This window comes from Leptonotus elevatus, chromosome 11, assembly GCF_054856555.1.
Source record: "Leptonotus elevatus isolate MCC_2025b chromosome 11, RoL_Lele_1.0, whole genome shotgun sequence".
Classification (NCBI taxonomy): Eukaryota; Metazoa; Chordata; class Actinopteri; order Syngnathiformes; family Syngnathidae; genus Leptonotus; species Leptonotus elevatus.
The window spans coordinates 8,452,479-8,476,673 of NC_141249.1; the positions used below are offsets into that span (position 1 = coordinate 8,452,479).

The 24,195-nt window shown below is 38.6% G+C and overlaps 1 protein-coding gene across 11 annotated transcripts in view; it reads left to right on the forward strand.

The window, feature by feature from the left end:
* Positions 1-241: 241 nt before the first annotated feature.
* The window catches only part of ptprsa (protein tyrosine phosphatase receptor type Sa), a 230,770-nt gene continuing 206,816 nt past the window's right edge, over positions 242-24,195 (forward strand). For all 11 annotated transcript variants that reach the window (XM_086088834.1, XM_086088833.1, XM_086088839.1 and 8 more), the window contains exon 1: positions 242-556. The gene's annotated coding sequence lies outside the window, so the exon portion shown is untranslated. The remainder of the gene's footprint in view (positions 557-24,195) is intronic.

Consider the following 24,195-nt stretch of genomic DNA (forward strand, 5'->3'; position numbering starts at 1 on the left):
TCAACGCTGTAGTATAAACTAATTAGCGTCTCTTATAATTCTCATTGCATTAAAACATGTTTCCAGTGGCATACTTGTCCCCTAACTGTGCTATTTTCCCCCTTCCGAATAATTGTATAAGTGCACGCCAATAGGGAAGAAAGAGGTTTGCATGAAAGAGAGAGACAGCGGGGTTTGTATGTGAGGAGAGGAGTCTGGGGAGGAAGGGAGGGAGGGAACGTACGCATGACATCATTCCCTCTGTCAGTGTTCGGACTCGCTTGTGGTTCCTCCAAGTGCGCACGGCGGCTGGTGCTGAGGGAACGACTCCTCCTGCCGAACACAGACGTGCGCCCTCAGCAACCTGCGCTGGGCTGGATTAGATATCCTATAGATTGATCCCGCTAGAGGAATCGGTGACTGACTGGACCTGCCGCCGGGACGCACACTTTTAGACGCAAAAAAAAAAAAAAAGAGAGAAAAAGAAAGAAAAACTCGGGGATTACTGCTTGTTTTAAACATGAAGATGTGACGGCTCGCACGACAGAACCAGAAAGGAACTCCGTGGCTGATAAAGGTAAGAAGGCTCCCTGTGCACACTTTCGCACCCACGTTTAAGCATTTTTAACGTCGAGGAGTCCGATCCGTTTCTCTCACAAATTGACCACTATGTGCCTATTCGGGTTTTGCAGCGCGCAAGCCGTGCGTATATCGAAATCCCGCACCCAGTGCGTTGCAGGGGAGTAGACACTGCTTCGAATGTTTTGGGGGGTTATTTGTTGTTTTCTGCCAAACGGATACGCATGTGTCCCCAACACCGCGCGATGCTTCTGCAGGTGTCTAAATACAGGAAGGATCAGATTGACGCAATCGTGGTTCTGAAAAGACAGTTCCAGCGGCTCGGCTTTCCTCTGCTGCACGCTCAACAAAAAAAATAATAAGTGGCAAATAAGCAAGTTTTTTTTCTTCTCACTTGCTGGGTTTGAGCTGCGGATTTTTGACGTCCGTGTGGTCTATTTGAAGGGTTTTGAACAGAGGCATGAATAAGATGTTGATCATGATTTTGTTCAATGTCTATTTCTAATCAGTGGAATCCACTTGACTCGCTTCCGCAACGATCTTTCCTCGCATCTCACCAGCACTCTGATCGTCTTTCCCCTCACCATGTTTGTGTGTAGAAGCGGAGCCTCATGTGGACATATGATGGATTTAGGATTTTCATACACTCAAATTTTTGGGTAACATAACTTTGTTTTTTTTCTAGGATGTTTTTCAATGAGTGATGATGCCCCCTTGTTGGATTGCTTGACACTTTTGACTGATGCATTTAATTTGCATGGAAAAAAATGCATGGTAGTGAATTACAATTACATTTTTTAAAGGTTTAGAATTGTATTACATATTTTAAATAATGTACACATAATATATATATATTATTTAAAAAAAAATCTTCTAAAAAACATTTAAAAAATAATTATTTTTCTTCATCTTCATGGTCTGCTGTTATAACAATGAACACCTACAAATCTCATAACACTCAAAGAACAATATTTTGCCACCTCCCCGGTTGTTAAAAAGAAAATGGCTTTATTTTATTTTTTTCCTCTGGAGCTGCAGTAACTCGGTTAAAGCTTTTTACTGTGCCCGGGAATGTCTCACAGGCTCACAGCACAATGTAATGTAATCAAATTTATGATGTTGCTGTGTGTTACAATTTTCGGTTATGCTCTGTCTCGTGAATTTTTTTTAAATTCCCCCCACACCAGCCACCCCACCAGAAACACCTCATTGCTATGGTGCCCATGAGGAGGCATCCGAGCACATCCACCAGTGGATTAGTATGCTCACTCACTGCCCGCCTGCACCCAACCTTCCTGGAAATAGTCCAGCCCTTTCTAATATATTTTACATTCTGACTTATGGCACCTCAGATTTATTCTGGCAACCAATCACACGCTTGCTTTTCCATTTTTCACTTTCAATTACACCAGAAAGTTTGGCCTCCTGCATGCGAAGTCATTAAAATATGGCATCGAGGTGATGTAATGCACGAGATGGCGTTTACACAACATGAGACGCTCTCATTCTGGTTTTTCATTGTGATGCATGTTGTAATGTACAAGAGAGCCCCTGGGATTTCGAAGCTATGATTTGTTTGATGTTGAAGCTTCAGTAATAATTCTGGTGATCGCTCAACCAGGGATCTGTCTACTTAAGTCTTCTTGTTGCTATTAAGATGTGGTGGCACACAATGATCACCGCGACAGGAGGGAGTCCATCACTGCTGCCTTAGCACAGAAGCCTGTGGACGGACAGCCATTAGTGTCCTTGCAGACTTAATGGTCTGGATACATTTTATGAAGCGTACCCTCTCCTGGCGTTTTGCTGGATATATGCTTTTTCTCACAGATCTGAAGGTCCCTGTTATTCACAACTCTTCTTCTTTGGCCTTTTAATTGGATGGCTCTTTGGTACTGCCATACCCAAGCAGGTTTCCACCATGCACAGTTCTTGACTTGCCATCAATCAAGCAACCACTTTCTATGTATGAGATGGGTGATTGGAGAGCATGCTCAAGCATCCGTTGTTTTCTCCTGCTGTAATGCACCTCAATCATGCTCACCTGTCACAAGACAGACCGCCAAGATTGTTTCGGGGCCAAGGTGGAGGCCACTACTGTTAGAAATGCCTCACGCAGTGCACACACTTACATGGAGCTTTGTTGCATCTATAAGATGAACTATACGTCATTCTAAGTGGAGTCATTATAGAACAGTCCTACTGTGTGGACATCCTGCTTTTATACAGTAGGCCTATACAAATGGGAGTGATATGACAAATCTGGTGTGCTTTTTCATTGGGGGAGAAGGTAGAAGTATAGCTATGTTAGCTACATTCATAGAGTTAATTCAAACACGCTGGACATTGGAAGACATCCCAAATTAAGTGAATTTTCTTCATGGCAGATATTTTTTTTCTCACAAAAACAAGCTTTGTTTAAGGAAATGGTTGTGAAGGGTGTTTCATCCGCTGGTCCCAAATGATGTCCCCTTATGGAGTGAACCACAGATAGTGCCTATGCAAAAAAAAATATATATAAAAAAATAAAAAATTGCTTTGAACAAAAGTACTGCTTGAAAAAAATGCAAAAAAATCTTCCTGAACCAAAGTACTGCTTGGGGGGAAAAAAAACATAAAAAACTTTTACACCAAGCGGCCCAGTTCAGTTCACGTTTCTATGGTACAATTTCACTAGGGAATGATTAAAATAAAAAATAAAAAATCTGTTGACTCGGATAGCTGTGTCGTAGTCGTTTTGCGCAGCCTCCTTAGCTTGCTTATGTTTTTGCAGCAAAATATTTTTGCTTTTTTATTCCCACATTTAACAAGCGGTGTTGCACTTGAATCACCCGCCATTGTCACTTCTCCTGTGTTTGTCTTTTTCATGTTGTTTTGATACATGCAAAGCCATGTTTGTTCTATAGATTGCAATAAAGTTAGAAAAAAAAAAGTGTTCATCTTCTTCGCTGATTCTTCTTCTACGCCTTTCGTTAACTCATTGTGGCTGCGCTACAGCACCACTCCAGACTTGGCATATACATTACAGCCATTAAACATCCTCAGCGTGTTGAAATGCTTCTCCGTATGGACGCGGCCTAAAACTGGCATGCTGATCCAAAATTGCAGTCATTTTTTTTCCTAGCACGTTCCTCTACAGATTAGCCAAATTCCACTGATTACCTGTAGTAAGAAGAGCTGGTTACGATTAGACTCATCTATAGCTGCGTGTCAACTTGTTTATGCAATAACAATTGAGACGATGAGAGGAAAACTACCATAGTAGGAATTAAGAAGATTTGTGAGGGCTCCTTTTTTTTTCTTTTTTTAAGTTTTCAAAGCTCATACCTGCTCTACCTAGTGTTTTATTTACATACATAAAATATTTCTTAATATTTTTAAGAAAATGTGATCCTTTAGCTCCAAAACTTGAGTTTTGGATTCTGTACCAAAAAAAGATTTAAAAACAGCTGTCAGACCAACAAAACACATCACAATTTGTGTTACCCAGTAAACCAGTGATTTAACTCTTATCAGTCTTGCATTGCCAGTACTGCATGCTTTAGCGAAACAGCAACAGTATCTACATACTGTATATATCAATGATTTCCAACCACTATGCCAAAACACATACGTGTATCATGAGAGATCATTAGATATGCAATGGGAAATTATCAAATTGGTACAAAAATAAAAAATGTATCTGTCGATGCCAATGACTTATAATGACTGCAATTAGACCTGCCAATTCATGGAAGAACATTTGCTGTTGCATGAAATGGCAGGTCTATTTAACCTGTTGCCATCCACACAACAATCGCTCTTTTCAACAAAACAAGCCCAGATTGCACACTAAACTAAATTTGTGAGTAAACTAAAATGTGATCATCATTATCTCACTACACACTGTCGTGTTACATGCTAATAATAGCTATAAACAAGCGACACAAGCTAAATTCTTGTCTCTGTTTTACTTCCTGTTCTACTGTAAGATTCCAGCACAACACAGTTGTGACAATTCTCTTAAGCAATCAATGGAGAGCCATGTATCTAACTTTAGTAAGTAAGTGAACCAAACTGCACTATTAGAGGTGGTACCAAAGCGGGCTGAAGACAATACAAACACATTGTGCATTGCAGTGATTAGTAGTGCTTGATGGAAACAGTTACGTTAAAATCTAGAGGACCAAAAGATAGAGGTAAATGCTTATTTAAGGCTACAGAGCTTCGTCAATGTTTACAATGTACTTGGAGAGATCTACAAGCTTGTTAGTTGTCACCTGCAGGGGAACAGCAGGTTATTATCTCCCATTATTTTTTTCTTCCTGCCTTTGGCACAGTTGGAAAATGGGAGTGGCACAATGTCATTCTCTGAATTTTCTATTTTAACCCAACCTTGCCACCAACATATCAGCCACCTGCCAACATATATATATATATATATATATATATATATATATATATATATATATATATATATATATATAATTTTTTTTAGACAACTTTACAGCCAGAGTGTATAAGCAGTTAATGGTTGTTGCTGGTCTTTACAAAAAAGGAAGGAACTCTATGGCTTAATTACTTTGAGTTAGTCATTACATAATTACTCAAGTAAATTGACTGTGTAATATGATGAAACATTTTTATTGCATTCAGCCCTCTGTCCAATTTTGCCATATTCTCAAGCAAAGCTGGTCAGGAAGCCCATGATCCTCAAATTCATACATGTTTCTGGAATATTTAAAAAGGAGAGATAGAAGAAATTTGTCCTTGTGCTATTTGAACAACCGTTTGTCATTTCAAATTGCGCTGACGTAAGTACTTGACTCATAAAATGAGGCCACAGAATGCACTCTTCACTACCCTTTCTGACTTGGTTTGAGATCACTGTGAAGCTTGACACTTTAATGGATTTGATGTGTCCACATTTTCCTGGAACATGCTTATTTGTCAAGAAGAGTGAGCACATGATGCAATATCTATTCCCTCCAAAGTAACAGACTATAGGCTCCAACTTCGTTTTATTAAGATAATTGTTCTGACCATACACAAATACACATTTCAGTTTAAACTTATTTTTGTCGTACGAAATACATAACACATTAATTTAAAAAGGTATTTGTGCAGCTTCACTTGTTTAGCTAGTATTTTAGCATGCTACATAAGACTGTAGGTTTATGGATGTGCATTTAGGAGTTTAGACCAGCTAAAATCTTCTTTATACTGTTACAAGTTTTGGTAGTGTTCAAGCCAAAATGAGGACACCTCAAGAGGAAACAAATATATCCTTGATTTGACCTCACCGAAAAAAACCTCCTCTTTTTTGGTACATGACATTTTACCTTGTTAAGTGGCTTTAAACTGTGCACCTTCAGCGGAGTAGTCCATATTGCAGGAGAATCACTTAATTGTCTTCCGTTTCAAAACAGAAACCCAATTCTGAACTCATAGCGCTCTGAGCCATGATGAATGGTTTTACAACCAACAACATTAGGTGATTTGTCAATACTTGTTGTCCAGACCATGTCAATAAATTGCTTCAAAATAAATATGAAGGACAAAAAAACATATTTGGAAATAATGTTCTAACAGTAACAGTGCTTTCGTGTCATCTCAATATTGCTCACAGCCACTAAGATGCCTATTTACATGTTACTTAGGGATTTCTATAGACCTGTATAATAGTTACCAACATAATACACAGCTATTTTTGAAATACAGTATGTTGTCAATGATAGTGCCAATATCGCAATTCAGTGATGATGCATTATTAAAATCTAACCAGCTACAATCACATTAAGCTGAAGAAGACACAACCTATTGAAACTGCCTTTTTGTTCAATACATGCAGCAGAAACATCCGCGTTAAAATTACCCAATAGAAATGCACTTTACTGCACTTGAGCTACAGTACACAATGTTTAAGGAGCAGAACGTTCGAGTGGAGGAGCCATTTGGACTTTGTAGCACTTCCACCGGTTCCCTTCTCTGACAGAACACACTCGGTAAGCGCCGGTGTTAGTGATCAGCACAGAGCGAGGTCGCTACAGCTCTCCAAAGAGGAATCCATGGACACTCTCAACACCGTGTGAAAGCCAAGAGCCGAATGATTACCGCCTTGTCACTTGGAGTGACTACAAGCCACTTGATCTTTTGATGTGAGGCGTATTTTATCCAGCAACTCCAGAAAAGTGCTCGTTAAGTGTAATATCGAGCTCGTCTTCTGTTTCGTTGCAGTAAAGCATGAGCGTCATGTTATAATGCACATCCGAGAACTTAACAAAATAAAAGCATTCAACGTAGACTTCCGGGTTTCACACATCAGCGTCATTTACGGCCACTGATGGCTACGTTCAAAGACTCGCAATCAACTGACACCTCTCATATATATATATATATATATATATATATATATATATATATATATATATATATATATATATATATATATATATATATATATATATGTTAGGGGTGTTAAAAAATCGATTCAGCGATATATCACAGTATTACGATACAGCGCGCAATTTTTTTTTATCGGTTCAACATGCGGCCGAATTGATATTTAAACCAAAATTTTTTTGATGGATTTATTTAACAAAACGTCGTAGGGTTAGGGTTCATACTTTACACATATTTTATTTTGGGGCTTTTCAGACATGAAACAGAATACAGCCCGTTTGTGAAATACAGTGGTTGACAGTTATAGACCTGAAGTATCAGATAAACAAATACATTTTCATACAAATCTTACAGTGTACATGTACAAGTTGACTGATTAGTATTTTCAAAATTTGAGTTTAAAAAATCGCAATAATCGAAATGTAGTTTCGGATTGGGATTAATCGGTATCAAATCTAATTGTGATCTATGAATCGTGATATGGATCGAATCAGAACCAGCTGCGAATATAGTTCAATGAATGTGGTTAGTTTATTTAGTTATTTATTTCAGAATGTGCACAGAGAAATGACCTGTTTATTTTAACACTAGTTAAGAAAAGCAAAAATCTAATAATGTAATCAAAATATTGTCTTTAAATTTTACATTTAACTCAGTGTAAATAAACATTTCTTGTCAATCATCATTCATGCTTTTAGATTCTTGAGGGTTCAGTAAAAAAAAGAAGAAGCTTAAATCCATTGTTTGTCTATGTTGACAGTAAATGGATCAGAGTAGTAAGATGCACATCAAAATACAAAGATGCACTGCCACTTTATAATCTCCATCATTTAGAATTTGAGCCCAACCAAATATGGGCTCAAAAATCAAACCAATTATTTATGCTTTGTGAAGAACAGACAATTAAGAAACCTCTCCATGGGGGAGAAAGATGAAAATGTCCTCGTTGGAGAGTCCTGCTGAGGGTTATTTGCCTTTGCAGCCAACCACCACCCCAAGGGTCGTAAGTCTTGAAGGTCACAGTAGCATTTCACGTTCCCCCACCTCTCCTATCCTTTGCCCATGCCTCCTCTGGTCTTTCGGTGAATGCGTCCTGCCGGGTTGGCGAGGATGATGCATCCAACAGCAAGCAGAAAAGACAAAACACTGTCTTGTCCTGTTTCGCCTGCATCATAGTCAAAGGCATCACGAATAATGAATGATTCATACAGTTGGAAAATCATTTATGTATAATTCAATTTGTACTCTAAGGCGTCAGTCAGGGACTCGATTCCCGGTTGTGGGTATGTTGTTGTGGGTGAAGAGACGGAGGAGGTGTTACGCAATATCAAGGCACAATTAAGACAGAGAGACGCAAGCGTTGACGATGTCCTTGTACGTTCCTTCTGCAGGGCCTAATAAAACCCTCACAGGCTGGCATTGATCTCTCCCAGAACAATCCATTTAGACTGAGTGTGCCTGGCCATGTGGGGCCTCTTCAATTATTAATGGCAGAATGCTGTGCAAGCTTCCGTTGAGATGCAACAATGTGCCCCGATAAACCTGTGAACAGAGGTTTGCAGGAAAGCAGAGGAGACAGAAAATGATGCGGGCCAAGATGCTGCTAGATGTTTTCTTGGAAAGTGATTGGGGTTTACTCACGGCACAAAGAGAGTTCTCCCTGATTGGGCTAGAACTAGATTTACCGGTAAGTATCGGTGAATCAAGTCCTCGGATGTTTGCTTATTTACGTCAGGAAGAAGTTTGAAGACATCCTGTTGGGTTTAACTTATACCAATATTCTAAGAGATTTTTTGTAGGTCTTGGGCTGTTTCATATGCGTCCAACCTTTCGTAAATCTTGGTGAAAAATAACCGGGGATGCTTTGTTGAAAAAAATTAGTGGACGTTACTGAGCCATTTTTTGAAAAATTTCCTAATAAACTCTTAAAATATAGATTATTTTTGCCATGATTGATGAGTGTGCAAAGTTTCATGAGTTTTCATCCATGTTAAGACTCTCTACTGCGTTCTTTTTTGTGCCACAGCAACAGCATTTCACAAAAAATCACAAACTTGTTTAAACATCATGAAGGCTTAAACACTTCCGAGCAAATATGAGGCAGACCTGGTTAAGAGGAAATGTTTTGGGGGGGTTTCTCTGGTATGTATAATTGTTCTGGAATATCAAAATATTCGATACCTGTAGCCGTAGATTTAAGACATCCATCAATTAGATAGCCCTTACCTTTTGAATATGAATGCATTTTTTCAACATAACAATGCAAAAAGAAAATTACAGCACAGAGGACGCAAAAAAAGGAAGGAATAAAGTGAAAGACAGGAAGAAGAGGAGATACATTTACAAGAAGAGAGTAAAGATGATTAAAAAAAAAAAAAGATTCCTCTTCCTGTATACCCTGAGGCAATTGCAGTATACAGCATGAAAGGTGATGGTAGAAAAAATCCTGAGCATTTGAATGTGTAGTTTATGTAGCGATAAGGGCTGCACTGGACTAAAGCAGAGTGAAACGGCATGTGGAGGAAGGTAGAATTATAGATGAGACCGAGAAGAAGAGATAACTGGAAATGAGGCTGCGATATATATCTAGGAAGAGGAGGGTGGATGGGACCTTTTGAAAGCAAGTCATGAACAACTATTGATCACATCAGTTACGGTTGCTATTGTGCTAAGTGAAGACGTCTCAGCCTCACTGCTTACAGCCTAATGTTGGCGCTAACGGAAGTTACTGCACCTGTTCCAAGAACATAAAAAAAAAAAAAAGGAAATAATCTCATTTGGAGACTCGAGATTCCAATTTTTGCCTAAAGCAGTGTGTGGTTCCACTTTGTGCAACATCCCAAAGCTGTTCAATCAGAGCTGCTCTACATATGATAAACTCCTCAGTGTGCACTGCTCGGGCTGTTTTATTCTGCTTGTGAGAAGCTTGCACACAGCTCTCATAAAACCAGACAGATATGCTTTACCTGATTTCCCCTGGTGTTCATCACTGAGCTCACTTTCTGTTCTTCGTTAATTCCCAACATCTTCTTGTGCTTCCACCCGTCACCCACTCAAGGACCCACATTACGATATTTACTGTACAGATGCAGGAAATGACTGTGGACAAGTATATTTTGGGATTGTGTTTCTTTCACCCTTGCGTGATTATTTTGTTGCAAAAGCCACGAGCTTGGAGACAGTTTCTTATGTTATTGAATGAATGATTGATTCGTGTATGAATGAGAAAGGAATGTCCATCTTTGGACTGATAGTGTACATACACAACAAAAATATAAATGCAACACTTGTTTTTGCTCGTATTTCTTTACGAGATGAACTCAAATATCTAAAACTTCTTCCACATACACAATATGACCATTTCTCTCAAATGTTGTTCACAAATCAGTCTAAATCTGTGATAGCGAGCACTTCGTTTTTGCCGAGGTAATCCATCCCGCCTCACAGGTGTGCCAGATCAAGATGCTGATTAGACACCATGATTAGTGCACAGGTGTGCCTTAGACTGCCCACAATGAAAAGCCACAATGAAAGGTGCAGTTTTGTTTTATTGGGGGGTAGGGGAGGGGGTCTGAGGGGCTCAGAAAACCAGCCAGTACTGAATAAAACAAACAAAACTGCACCTTTCAGAGTGTCCTTTTATTATGGGCAGTCTCAGTCGCACCTGTGCACTAATCATGGTGTCTAATCAGCATCTTGATCTGGCACATCTGTGAGGTGGGATGGATTATCTGGGCAAAGGAGAAGTGCTCACTATCACAGATTAAGGCCCCGTCCAGACGGAAGCAAAGCCGGCTTCGTTCCTCAAACAAATCCCGTACACACAGAAGCATTTCAAGACTTGCGTGTGTCCAAAAGAAGAAGCTGAGGACGTTTAACGGCTGCAATGTATATGCCAAGACTGGAGTGGCGCTGTAGCGCAGCCACAGGGAGTTAACGGAAAGCGTAGAAAAAGAATCAGCGAAGAAGACAAACACTTAAAAAAAAAAACTTGATTGCAATCTACAGAACAAACATGGCTTTGCATGTAACGAAACAACATGAAAAAGACGAAGTGACAATGATGGGTGATTGTTGAACGTGGGAATAAAGAAGCAAATATTTTGCTGCAAAAACATAAGCAAGCAAAGGAGACTGCGCAAAATGATTACAACACGGCTATCCGCCATTGTTGTTGAAAGACTGACGGTTCGCGCGCAGTCGCGCGAGAATTGCCGCCTACGTCATCAATCTGCGACAATGCGTCGTCATCGAGCTGCGACCATTACGTCACCGCTGGAGGAGCATCCTGCATATGGTGTCCAGACGGACGCGTATGGGGCGCGGTTTGAAATCTTTCCACTCTGGAGCTCGGTTTCAAAAGTGATCGGTTTCAAGCTCCGAAACCGCGCCATTGTGTGGACGAACGGCCTAAACGGTAAGAAACTTGTGAGGATATATTGAAACTGGCTTTCGTGTGGACGGGGCCTTAGACTGGTTTGTGAACAATATTTGAGAAAAATGGCAATATTGTGTATGTGGAAGAAGTTTTAAATCTTTGAGTTAATCAAATAAAAAATGCGAGCAAAAACAAAAGTGCTGCATTTATATTTTTGTTGTGTATAAATGTACAAAATACTGCTAGAAAGTCTTGCAAATATTTCCTGTTTGCTCTAACTTTGGCAATGATAATGTTAATAATCAACAACTAACAAATGACTATGGCGCCTGTTCATTAGTGCATTTATAAATCCATTTATGTTTCACAAACCCTAAATCTGTCATTTTAAATGCTAGCATTTATTGCAGAAAATAAAAATCAAGCATGGAAGTCAAATGTTCTTCAAGGAAAAGTGAACTGTTCATTAAGTAAAAGTCTCTAGAGAGCATTTATAAGGGCTATAGCAGTCTAATCAGATGGGCTAAATGGTGTAGCAGCATAGCTATTAGCTATTGATGGCGTACCAGAAGATTTCAGTTTAATTAGTACGACATTATTTCCTCCCACTTGTTGTTTTCTGAAACAGCTACACTAAGAATTTGTTGTTTGTCCACAGTCATTGATTATTGGTTTCTAGTAATTGTTTTGCCTTGGCTTGATTAACAAATCTGTGTTTTCTCCAGAGGCTAGCTCAATTGGAGGTTTCAATGGCAGGGGAAGCAAAACCCCTGCTACTAATGGGGGTGTTTACTACAGTATTATCATAATGATTCAAAATGTGTGTGGGACAGTGTTGAAGTGAAACAGGGAAAAGACCTTTTCAGTTGTATTATCGACTAGAGATGTTGTTGTAGGGCCTGATAATTACACAGTAGATGAGGAGGCGGTGCGGTGCTCTGGAAATCAATATATTTGATTTTAGGGCCGTGATTGTACTGCGTTTGACAGTCAATTACATGACATATTATCATCCCTGCTTTGCCATTTTCTTATTTGCGAGTTTGGTCTAAACATAAAAAATATTAACAAAAATGGTTGAACCCACTTTTGGTCAACCAGCAAAAAGTGTCTTGTTGGGATTTTAAAATTATTATTATTCTTTTTTTTCGGTTTTAATCCTGCCTGCCTTGATACGTCAGTTATTTCTACAGCACATCTAAATGATGTGAATTGTGAGTCTGTGTACGTTCTTTTCGCTACCACACCACAAACTCCATTGTTTCTGTTAACTTGTACAACTTAAGTTATACATATACATTATATAAAATATGCACCGGTAATCAACATGTCAATGTCAAGGTGGGTTTCCATCTACCTATTTTTATTCGAATTTTGAAGAATTGCGAAAAAACAACTGGATAGAAACGCCAGAAATTCAAAAAAAATAAAAAGACACAAAATTCGCAAAATAAGTTTTTACGCTTGGAGGGGGTGGTTTTTGAAGCATGTCGAAAAAAGGAAAATGCGCATTTTGGCGATGGAAACAGCTTTGCCGAATAAGTGACTACAAGACCGGATATACGTCACACGCACGTTTGTAGTCACAATAAATTGCGGATGATAAAGTAAGATATGTTTGGGGAGACGAAGAAACACGATTCTTTTTATAAATAATTTAAGAAAAAAAATATGAATGCAATTTTAGATGGCTTTATTAACATCAGCTCTCAATGTGACAACACACTTCAATTACATGCGGGAGGGAAGCCAACAAGACAAACTACTTCCGTTCAGTCCGTCAAAACCAACATTCCCACCTGGAACTCCCCATTGTCCCAAAGTTCCGTCACTACAACGTCATCTCGCGGCGCATATTCGCAAAAGAAGAGCGGATGGAAACGGGCATAAGTCGCATGTCGGTTTTGTGCATTTTCGCATAAATATTTTGAAACATTTGGATGGAAACCTGACTAATGTATCTATACTTTTCCTTGAGACACATTTTGCATTATTGAGTTCCTTGTTTGTTTCTTTGTTAGTGGGAACTCATACAAGTCCCATTGTTAGTCCTTGTCACTGCCAAAGGTAGATGACAAAATTAATAAGGTGCAGTTTGTCTGTGTCCTGTACTTTTGTTTTTGTTTTGCAGGTTCGCCGTCAGCTAGCTTGCGTGTTTTAGCACAGGCCAACTGCGATGGCAGGAGGAGAATGCTGAGAGAAAGGAGGCTATTTCATTTATTTGTGCTGTCACATTGCCTGGGTGAAGAGTCAGTGACAAATGCGAGCTGGTTGTTTATGAAGCCTGGCTAAGTGCTGGCAGGGCTGCTTTCCTCTGAGGTAGTTGGCTCTTTGTTTAATTCACGTTGTTGGACTCTGCATTGCATGCGGTCTAGAGTGTGGCAGGCGAGCTAATGAGAGGTGAACTTATCTGCTTCTTATTCTCCATCAGCTTTCTCACGCTTGTTACTCTTGCTGTGTTTTTTCCTCATCTGTCCGAGCCTCTTCTTCTTAGCCACCACAATCTATTGCGTGGAATGTTGTTAATGGAAGACACAAAGCAGTACTAAATATTTGGACATTTAAAATGTAAAGCCTGTATAATTGTTTGCTTAAAATGAGAATATTCTAATGATATTTCATGTATTCCTTTTCTTTCTCCGTTATTGTTCTTATCTTCCTTTACTATATAAATAAAGATGACTTAGCTTGACTAATTCACTGTGATTCTCTGCCTCATAATAGTTGGGTTAAATTCTTCAAAAATAGTTATTTGCTTGTTAATGGCTAAACAGGAAACACTGTTGTCCAATAACTTTATTCAATGAACAATATTTTTTTAGAAAATGGTTAAGTGTCCAGTGTTCATTTTCTTGCTTTGCTATGGGACAGAAATGTGAAAAACCCTATGCTTGATTTTAGTCGAAGGGAAGGAATGTGGACACAAGGTAGCTGGAAAAGAACCCAACAAACCTAATTAGACACGTCACAGTTAACCACAATGGCATCGAGATAAGTTAACAAAAAGTATAATAACGACCGCTAACTAATCCTGGATTATTTACTATCTTGCAGCCTGGAGTCATAGCCACTTGTTGATATACAAGTTACATAGTACGCGACCCACGTCGTTTTGACTTGACTCGTCCACAGCGCCACACATAGCCTCACATCTTAGGTTTGAATTAGCTCCGCTCTGCCGTCCGTCACAAAATATTGGTTCTGTCTCTTCTGGGTCACACATTTATGTTGTTTTTTAAAATTACTGTACAAAGCATTTTGATGTAAATATGGAATTTAACGGGGGGAATTCCGACTTAAGTCCAAATTCGTATTACATAGCCAGCATAGGAACGGAACTCCGCCGTAACTTGAGGACTCCCTGTACTGCGTTGTGTGAAGTTGTTTTTCACCAAAAAGATGAGAAAATTTTATGTGAAGTAGTTTTAGATAAGATGGAAATGTAATGTAAATTTGATATGCTGACAAAAAAAATTAAAAGGGTAAAATGATTGTCCTGACTAAAACTGGACTAAAATGTTTGACAGTTTTCGTTAACTAAAACTAGACGAATAAAACGATGTTTTCTTGGACTAAAATAACGACTAATGCTCGACTGACGTAAAACCTGCTTCAGTCGATGCTCAGTCCGTGTATTTTTTTCGAGGCTTCGCGTCGTTAAGCACTCGGCGATAGTCATTGATGGGAATTGACGATTAATGGAAGTGGCCAGTTCTAATCAGGAATATTATTCAAAATCAAAAGTAAAAATGGTCCTTGCGTAGATTGCTTGTCATTGTTGCGACCTTCATTTTTCTCTTGAAACACGCAGTCATTAACTCCAGTGACCATCTCTTTCTTGTTTTCCGTCTCATCATTTTGACTTCTCTTCCACCTTATTATTTTCCACTTTTACTACTTTGAATCCCAAAGTCACGGAAGAAAAGAAGGCTTATAATTATTTATTTTTTTACCCACTGGGCTCCATTTTGCCTGAATGGAAAAAGGAGAACACTCCATTCAATCACTTCCTGCTCAATAAATCAATCAGACCTATGACGAACCCCAAATCAGGCTGCCGATTTTTCAAAGCCGCCCTGTTCATCACTTTGATTCATCTCTGTCAGCGCACATACACACATACGCACCATTCTAACCTTCGTGCAATGTACGTAGGTGAGTGAGCAAGAGGAGATAGGTCACTGCATTCTGTGTTCAGTGTTTGTAAATAAAATAAGTTGTCGGTAGGCAGCAGCCAGGCTAAACACTCAAGACAGACAGCAGACGGACAAGGTGAGCGCAAATGTCAACCCTTCCGCCACCGACTCTAATGCATCGAAGGTTTCCTTCTCATCCAGTAAACCTTTAACTTTAAGTGACGGGAAAAGAGAGGGGGGACTTTGGCTGGCTGCCCATCCCTGTTTCATGTCAATTAAGTAAATTTTTCCTCCCAACTCTTTGTCCATCATTCCATTGTATTTCTTGGTTGTTTCATCCTGAGCTCTGCCTTAGATCCTTCGACCGCTCTCTCTCCTTTTGCTCCACGTCCACTTCTTTCCATCGCTATCCCCCTGTGATAGCTTGCATTGTTTCTCCTTGGGCAAGTGCTTGTTAATTCACAAGATAAATGACGGTAACCATAAAAGGGGAGTTAGGATTACGGTTGCTATTTTCATGAAATGATTTGCTTCTCATTTGTGTGTGTGTGTTTTTTTTTTAATAATGAGCATGAGATTTGTTTTTTTAGTACGTCTATAATGGGGCAAAATTGTAAATATTGAGTAAACTTAATCCAACTGCCCTTGACAAGTGCACTTTTTCAACGGGGCTAGATGGGGGAGAATCTGATTATGCTCCACTGTAAATGTCAAACTTGGAAAAAACTTTACTGATGCACAACATTGCCCTATTTTAAACAAAATAAAAAGTTTGAGAGTCCATGGGAGTAGGCCTAATGGCTGCTTTTTGAATGCAACATAAATTTTTCTACTGTCGATTATAAAAGACAGGGCAGAAAAGAGAGAATCTATACATACAGTCATTTGGCAGATTCAGTTCATATATAATTATTGAACATAATATCGTGTGGGTATTGAAAATTATGAAATGTTCTAAAATGGCTGGCAGTGAATGAGTTTTAAATGTTATCAAAAGTGCTGTAATTGCAAGTTACATTAGCTCAATTTCATACTGCATGTCCAAAACTACTAAGCATAATGCATTGTTTATTGGAAGTACATTTGGTGCTTTTTGTTTTGTTATTTCAAAGCTACTAAACGCATACAATTGAGTTACAAATCGCTACTGCCCCCTGTGACCGAAAAATGAAACAGCATTTCCCCTTCTTCTTGGACACAATGCGCACATGACGTCACATCCGCAGACCAAGGGAGGGAAATTCGAACCCGAATCTAGTCTGAAAACTATTGGCCAGAGGCTTGCAGGAGTTCCCATTATGAACAGCTAAGGTGTTAATCTGCTAATTAAAAAATCTTGCAGTCATAAATGGTCAAATAAAAAGGCTATTGTAAAGATATTTTTGGGCAAATTGTTACAAAGTGCAGCTTTAAAGTAGTTTTTTTTTTTTTGTCATATATTCCTACTTGAGCTTTACAAATACCTGTTATGACCATCCATCCACTTTTAGATAAACATATTAAGCACCTAAAATAATGGCTCACATAGTTCTTGATTCAGATCAATTTGAAGCTATACCAATGTGTCATAATCGTTACGGAAATAACTCGATAATATACAGCCTTCCATGCTTATATTTCTGATCAATTTCCAATTTCTAATGCTTCTTAACATTAATCAATATATTCCATGTAGGCTACGTATATTTTGTTGCTTGTGATAGACCTTTATTTATTTATTTATTGAATCTATTTATTTATTTATTGCATATTATTCAAATGAATACTGGGTTTTTAAAATGAATAAACATTGGAGAAATGAAAAATTCTACACACGGTCACTTTAAGAGTTCACGTTAAAATCATGTGCTGCATTGTGTCTTGCAACTTGTCAAGCATTTTTTTTAACAAATGTTACCAGCCTCGAGATGCAACTCCCTCCTGTATGCACGCTACACTACACAGTTAGAGCTGAAGAAACATTGATGTTACGCCCTTTCTAAAAAAAAATATATATATATATATATTATTAAATGACTTTTTCGCTTGGCACATTCAGTCACAGTTCACTATTCACCTGTGAAACCTCTTGCCAGTTAGTAAACACTCACCCATTCACGTTGCAGCCCCAATTTGAACACACAACTTGTGAACTTTGAGGCAGTTATGCTAACCTTTTTTTTTTTACCATCCTATCCAATATGTTGGCATGTACGTTATTTCCTTTCCTCTCATGCTGTCATTTGCATTGCTTATTGTAATGTGGTTATGGTAGGAGACATTGAAGCTTTCTCAAATCATACATTTTGTGATTGTCTGAAGATGTTGACTCAGAGATGGACTTCTGATGCTATGAAAAGGAATATATGGAAGAACATATTCATGCATGAAACAATGTTAAGGTTGTTACTTAAGTGAAGTCCTTGGACAAAAGGCCCGTGTGCTTGTACAGGCCATCCAAGCTGACCTCTTTCGAGGTGTATCTATTTCGGCCACCTGTCATTAACTGTGAGACTTTACCTAATGGCCGATAACGACGAGGGCATCTTTTCAGATATGACACGTGCTTGTCCTCCACTGGACACACAGAGAAGAGGATGTGGTGAGTTGCCCTTCAGATTACCGGGCCTGACATTAATCTTTAAATGACTGTTGCCTCTTCTGCAAGACTTCCAATCCATTAGCGGCTTCATCTTGAGATGTGGAGAGAGAGATTGCCAAGGAGAAGAAAGCAGGAAGGATGCAGGAAAATACAGCTTTTAGTGTGGGCGGGGTGACAGAGAGGATGATGTCAATGACAATGGAGGATGGAGATAGACTCAAAGAGAGACGTTGAGGCAACGGGGACTAATGGAGAGGATGCTGGGACGCCAAAAAGACGCATCCATTCTATCTAACTAACTTTTGCTACAATCAAAATTGACTGTGTTCTTAAATCTCACCATCCAATCTATATCTCTATCTATATTAGTCCACACACACTTGCCAAGCATTCAATTATTTATTTACTCATCTCTTCTTTACTTCCCCTTTGTCCTCCATTGCTTCTTCCTCTTTTTTGCCCTCATCCCTTGGCACGATTCCCTAACTTCCTCCTTTCCCTGTCCTCCTTGCTCTCTCTCCCTCTGCCACCTCATCCCCCCTGATCCCTCCCATATGCTCATCTCTTCCTCCCTCCCTCCCTTCCTTCCATCGTCTCGCTTAAGCCCTCCTCTCACCCTCCTAACCACTCGTTTCCCTCCCTCTGCTCTTTCAGAGGTGAGCTATAGTGACTCTGACATCATTACCCTTGTTGTGACAGGTTTCATTTGTACCCTGTGGACCTATACATCAGCTTGAGTGATAGTCTGGGGCCCAGGGCCAGGGGTGCCCCGCCCAGACTTGGACAGAGTAACAGACAGATCGTCCCCAAAAAAAAAACACTGCAGCTAGGGCATACCACTACATATTTTTCTGCTGCTCCTTCTGACATTTCCCATTCAATAGTTTTGTAAACAGCTACTGAGTTGTGACTAATGTGGAAAAAAGCATGCTTGACAAAGTGCTGGGTCGACAGGTGGTTTGTGAAAAGTACTTCACTTTATGAAAAATGAGTGGTAAGCATAGAAGGAAATGGAAGTTATCAAATATGGCATTTTTCCATGCCGATGTTCTTACACAGTGACAATATTTTACACTCTCCGCATATTATACTGTCATCTTGATGAGGAATGTTCAATACCACTTTTTTATTTTATTATACTCAACTCGGGAGGAGTCACCGAAACCGATACAAAGAACCAATACCACAACTTTTGATACAATAAAAAAACACACACAAAAAAACAATGACAGATATTTTTAAAGAAAGACCTATACATGGCAGTAGCATTTTTCTCTAAAAATTGCCAAAAATTATTGGCAACTTTCTAATTTCAAATTTCTAGTTTCTGATTGTAAAACATCCACAAGGGGGCAGCCAATGTGAGTGCCAATACCTTGAAATAAGGCCAAGTATCGGCCCGATACTGATAGTTGTTGTACTACTTGCCTATTCTTAAACTTGATAAATTATGTCACATGTTGCGCATTATACTTTCCAGTGTTCCAGTCACCACATAATATGTACTGTTTTACCAAATCCAATTGTCAGACACAATAGATGTATCTTCAAGTTATATACATCTTAGCAGGGATGGGCGAGCCGACTACCGTTACCAGTATCGGTGCCGATACCAGCCTTGTTTTTAGGTATCGGTACTCACGATGGTGGCCGATACCAGTATTGGCCACAATCTTGTTTTACGATCAGGAACTGGAAATTTGCAATTAGAGGAATTGAAAATTGCTATTCATTGTATACAGTTTTAAGGAAAATTGCTAAATTGGGGTATATAGGTCTTTCTTTGAAATGATCTGTCATTGTTTAGTTTTTTTTCTGGGGGGAGGGGGTTATGTACTAGTGGTTTTGGTATTTGATATTGGTGAGTACTCTTACTGGTAGGGATGGGAAAATGAAGCTTCATGAAGCACTTGTGATATTTTTTGACTCCCCTAGATGGTGCTCTTGATTTAAATATAAAGACTAGTGCAAAGGAAATTGATTCCATTTCCACTGCATCTTTCAACCAAGAGTGGCATCTAGAGGAGTCAAAAAATATTACAAGTGCTTCATGAAGCTTCATTTTCCCATCACTACTTACTGGTATCGACCTAAAAGGGTGGCATCGAATATTTCTAATTATAAGCATTTTAGTAATTTTTTATTATCATATTGGAAATGAAACTCATTTTCCTAAAATCTTGGAGACTGTTTTTAATTGCATAATACAAGAACAATCGACTCAACAAATACAGTTGTGCTCATGCGTTTACATAATGTACACAGTATGTAAACTTATAAGCACAACTGTACATGTACAAAAGCTAAACATCGCTTAATGACAAAAATGCTATTAATCGACACCAAATTCACGTCTCTACTCGTCTCCACTTCATCCTCTGAAAATGTCAAAATAATTTCCACAGTATTTTGGATTTTATAGGCAACCATACAGTTGTCCTCTTATGAGCACAACCGTATTAATTATAAATTGCCTGAAAGCAGTCAATTAATAAGGACCTTGCATGTTTTTAAATGTCATATCTGGATCTTTATGTTAAAGATGTAATTTCAATAATAAAAAAAAAAAGTTTACATTTAGTGTTCCTATTCCTTTGGACAACTTGTGTGGCCTGCAGTGAACCTTTATCTCGCTACCAACATTGCGTCATAAAATCAGACAGTACATCAACAATGCATTGAGCTGTGGTCATATTAATATGCGGCCGAGGAGCTCACCACATCCTTTGTGGCCTACCCCCCCCCCCCCAAAAAAAAAGAAGAACTCACTTGAGTGTGGAGCTTTTAATGGCCCCTTACACAGACCACTCAAGCCACAATTGAACATATCCACATTGTATTAATTCAACTGCATAGTTTAAAGAGGTTGAAAAAGACCATTAGGGAAGAATCAGAGGAGCTCTTAATTTTAGACAGGTCTTGACCTTTGTGAAAAGTATTTAAGGGTTACCATTGAAATACCATGCCAAATATAATAAACAGAATACAAAAAATGATGGATGTTTACTATTAATCAGAAGAACTTACTGTTAGTGTTTTGATAGACTCCTCTGAAACAGCTTGAATTCATAGTTATTTGTGCAACGTAGTATTAGTTTGTTAAATTTGAAGATAATAAAAAATTGCAATTGTTTTTATATCAAACAAATCATTTTATTGATTGATTTATCTGTTTTCTAAACGCACAAAGATACAGCCTAGTGTCAGGTGTGTCATTCTGATACTGTATGATGTAAATGCACGTTTTCGTGTGGAGGCAGAGAGAAATGGCGCATTAATCATACGGCTTTTTTTTTACTCTCTCTCACTCTCGATACGATGTAGTACAAGTTGAAACCTGATTGAGGGCTCATCTTCCAGTCTCACTTCCAAAGAGACACCGGAGTAAATCGACAGGCCAGTGACCCCCTTGGGGTTTCCCCAGCTTGCCCGACATCGTGTACTGTCATGCAAGTTTGGTGAAATCATTGCAGCTTCTCATGTGTGATTTAGATCTTGAACGTATACCCAAACAATATCAACTTGCAGTCTTTTTTTTTTTCATCCTATCATGTGCACTTTTTTTTTTGTTTCCACTATCACCGAGTTAGAGTATGTTTCCTGAAACATTTGAACAGTCCAATATTCTGCACTTGGTCTCGTGATAGATACTTCTTTTATCAAAGCTTGAATGAATTTGGCATTAGATATTCTGCAATCTACTTAATCCTATTATTAATCACTCTATCAATGTTAAAATTGACCGTTTTTCTCTCTTTTTGTAGTGAGAACAAAAATAAAAATATACCTAATATTCCTGTAACAAGCATTTCCACATATTTATTAAGGATTCAAAGAGAAGATAATTCACTTCAACACAGTATGTGTAATATTATCTGGGGGTTTAAAAAATAAAAAAGGATGAGCTTGTGTGTTAATACTGGAAAGTAGTCGCATCGAACTAAGGTCATGCAGTCTAATGAGTATTGACTCATAATAATTACATCACATGGGCTGCTCATTGAAATCAGTTAATGCAAATAAGTAGAATGAATATTAATATTGAGCATTAGCAGTGGGGTGAATTTTTAGCCAGGATAAAATCTTCCTTCGTGATAATAAGCGGTTTCCATTAACCTTTTGTCATAAAATACTTCCAAATCCACACGAATCCACGATAATTAGAATGCATTTACATAACAATTACATTAGCTAAACTTTTTCTACCTTAACAGTGTTCTGTGAATGTAATGGCTATAGTATCTAACTCAAGCACCCATTCACATGTTAGATAAAAAAAAAATGAAATAACCCAAGCTGAGATTTGAATGTGTTGCAAAAAAGAGCCTGACAAAAGAAAGGTGACGTGACTGAGCAGTGTGAATTCCCTCAATGGCTCTCATCCCTCCTCTTGTGTCTCAGTTACGCAGTGTTGTCATTCAACTCACCTTGGTGACTGAGTGGAAGGTTTCATGGCGCCTGGCAGATCTTGGCACGACAACGCGAGGGAATAAACCTTTCATGGTGAGGCGCTTAGTAGATGCCTGATAAACAGCTCAAGAAGATGTCACTCTCCTAAAGCGACATTATGTGTGGCAAGATAATATTTGTAAGTGTATAGAAAAAATATGATTTTTTGAATGTGAAATTATACTGCTAAAGACAATATATCAGAGGTATTTTAAAACAGCTGGTATCGAAAAGAGCTGCATGCAGAAAAACTAAATATACATGGGGTACTTTGACACTCTTCAGTGTAGGCTAAGATATGAGAAGCAATTATACTTAGTGTTTTAAAAATACATATAAATGTATTTTCTTTAAAAAGTTTTTGGGAAGATTTTCCACTCGAGTAGATTTTTCCCTGTACTGAACAGCAGCACATCTTGACATTCAGAACAAAACAAAAAAAGACCAATAGGTTCGAAGCTGTTCTTCACATAGACCAGCAAGTGGACCAAACAATGGCAAATCCAAGGAAGGTCTTATAGATTTTTTGCGATTGTTGGAAAATGAAGAAGTGAGCGATGAGAACAAATTTCTTCTTTTTCTTCTCTTTTCCTGCCATGACACCCAATATATAAAGCAAGTACAATGTGTGTTATGTGCATTTGTAATGTACTAATGTATTTTACATCATTACCAGCGGGCTACAGATGCCAGCGGGCTACAGATGGAAAATAGCCTTCTGGCTAATTATTGCTTTTTTAACTCATGAATTTCTTCTTTTTTTAATTAAATTGCACTGTCCCCTTTCAAATCAAATCAAATGTAGGCTAATAACAGGGGTCATGTCCGTTGATAATTTTAGTATATGTTGCGAGCCACTAAAAAAGAAATGGTGGGCCACAAGTGGCCCCCGAGCTGTAATTTGGACTCAGGTGTAAATATTTAGAGAAATAATCTAATTGCGATACTTTCCCCCCTCAATATTGCAATGGCAATTTTATTATGCATAAATTTTTTTTAAGGTCCTTTTCGCATGTTTTTTTTTTTAAACATAATCAATAAATTAAACAAAATTGGATTCATTATAACATAATTGTTTTGGTCTCATATATTACACATAAAGGCAAATGACCCATGTATTAGTATAAAAGACAAAGCACTTTGAATTTCACTCAGTACCCTAAATATCAGTGGATGTTTTGATAGTTGTCCAGCATATTAAATCATAGCCACTGTCAGCTGGTGCAGCATTCAACTTTCAGCAACATCATCCAAGATATGCGCTACAGATAACTGACGGATGGGAAAATTGATTTGAGTCACATCGGCTTAAAAGTGTAAGACATACAGTACAATTGTGACCTCCATTAATTTTTTTAGGTTAATAGAGAATGGCAGATGCTTATGTCGATGCAGACAGGCACAATTGATGCTGATGACCTGGGTCGACATGGCCTGAGAGCAAAGGAATGACTGACTAGATACCCGAGTACAGATGAGGAATTTTCCCCTCGGGATGTTCCACCCTTGAACATAATCGAGCCTGTCTACAGTCTAGGTGGATGGACTGCTCCAAAGAGATCCGACATGAGGCTAGAATGTGGAGAGCATACCAAACATTCAACTGCAATGGCAGGAAAACACGCTGCAACCAGGCATAACCTCAGGATGGCAATGACTTCTCTTTTTCTTAAAAGGTCGTTGCTGTTTCTAATGCAAGGGATTAACTGGCG